Below are 2,334 nucleotides of genomic sequence, written 5' to 3' on the forward strand. Positions count from 1 at the left end.
TACACAAGAATGAAGTGGCGCTGTTCCAATAGAAAATCTTACTTCCCTATCTGGCCTTTGTTTTGTAACGTAACGTTGGCTTGTAATATTTTATGCCCCAAGATGTAACGAACCGAGAAGAAATTTCGTTTGTTTTACAGACGCCTCCAAATAACCGCAACTGTATGTTTGTTATTTTCTGGATTGTTGAGTCGTCCCCTGCTCTTTTTGCAACATTGAAACCCATTACTTTTCTTCACTAGTGCGGAATATATTCTATGTTGATGTTTTGTTGTTACTTGGTGATATTTGCGTACCCTACTACTGTAAGATAGCGAAGTAGAAGAACTACATTTCTAAGGGTCGGAGGTTTCTGTTCCTACAGAAGTAAAAGAGTGTTGTGTTTCAAGGGATGCGTGCGCGGTGTGGCAATGTTGTTGAGCAGCGATACTGTCTTGAACCCATGAAACCAAAAGGTGGAGAATATTTGGCCCCTCAAGGGTAATTATCATAGCATTCCGTGTGTTATTTTTTATAATGGAACTGAAGTGAGCCAGGTGGGTTTTTTAAATCTTCATACATGAACAGTGGTGTCAATTACCTCCTAGTGCATGCATGATACCGTCTTTCATATATGGATATTGAACCTACCAAACACCCAATGAATACGACCTTACGCCGTGCGTCACTTGTCTTCAATATTTTGAATGTTGTGTTCACTTAACTTTTCTCACCCTCAATAGTGTTGGAGGTGTGGATAAGACTCAGAAAACGCGATACAGTTACGCTACAGAACAATGAAGTAGAGGGTAACGTGCTGATGGCAAAATTTTTACTTTCAATGCCTTTGCGGCCGGCGTCCTTTCCTCCTCGGTGAAACTCACGATTTTCCTTTCAACATCCCTGCGTTAGATGCATGGCACGCGAAAACATAACCATACCCACATGCAACCGTGTGCATTAGGAGTGTGCATAACCGGGATGTTGGGAAAGAGCCCCCGATGCGACGCCGTATCATTTATGACTATGCCGGTGGTCGAAAACAGGGAACTTCCTCGTTCTCATTGGGCCCACCCATTCATAAGGTCTGGCGGTCGGGGATGGCCTTAATGCGACAGGTACACGTACGGCGACGCTGGAGACGGCTGCATTGTCAACGGGTAAGCCAAGTTCCTCTATGCGTCCTAATCTTTAGAGTTTTTGGCAGTCGGTTGGTTGAGAGCTCCTGTTTTGAAGAAAAGTAGCCATACCATCTGTTCTCTGAAGTGCTAAGGGTATCGCGTTTTCTTCCCGAACTCGAAGACGCACTACTTTGGGGATATATAGACTGGCTGTCATTCAGTGCGGATGTTGAGCACAACCAAGGGTCCAAATTTTCACAGATGTTAATGAGGTGCCGGGGATCTTTCCCAGTCGAAAAGGCTCGAAATGATCGAGCATTCATGTGACTTCGAAGTCGACTTCCACCTTCCGTAAACACAACCACGTACCGGAGTGGGCGAACACATACATTTCATGACGCCCTCGTGTTGGAATAGTATGGTTTCCCATAGGAGAATGAACGTCCATACAGATCAGGAATAACAATGGTGCAATACAAAGTCAAAATCCTGTGGTGACCCCTCGGAGTATCAGTCACGTTTTCGCTTACAAAGAAGGTGCAAACTACGCTCGTGTGTATGCGGTCCCTGGGCCTATTCGCAGCAGTTATGTGTTGCAATCTCACTGCGGGGTCCAATGCGTATTTTAAAGGGCCAATTAGAAAAACTTATACGTGGACTTACACAACTAATCCTTTGTCAGTTGATCCAGGTAAACTTTATCAGCAACAGGGTCATGCGGCTGTTCTTTATGGAATGTAATGGTGGGAAATAGGGGTGAGACCGTGAGGATATTTCGAAACTGCAAATCGTTAGTGAAACAGAAGGGAAAGGGAAAACATTACAGAATAAACTGGTAAGAACTGATACTCTAAATAAAGGTTGAGAGGGATCTCGCAGAACTGAGTGCAGTTTTGAGCGGTGATTGACAAAAGGCTGTCTCATTAGTTGATTGAGGAAGAAACTTACGTACCTGGTCCAGTGTGTCGCTTCCTTCTCTTCACTCTAACGGCAACATTGCATTAACTGAATTCTGCAGCTGTTGAGGGGGATGGGCACGCAAAAGTACCTTATGTGTTTGGAGGCGCGGGCAAAACCAGGAAAAAGTAGTTCTCGTCACCCTGGTGAGTTTCACCCTCTTCCGTGCAGGTTTGTCTTTTAGCGTTTTCGGTACCGTTTTCAACATTGCTGTTGGCGCTGCTTCCACGCGGCAACTGCATCCCAATATTCAGATGTCCCTTTAATCCTGTATTTT

Source organism: Trypanosoma equiperdum (genome assembly GCF_001457755.1).
Source record: "Trypanosoma equiperdum strain OVI genome assembly, contig: ctg_1187, whole genome shotgun sequence".
Lineage (NCBI taxonomy): Eukaryota > Euglenozoa > Kinetoplastea > Trypanosomatida > Trypanosomatidae > Trypanosoma > Trypanosoma equiperdum.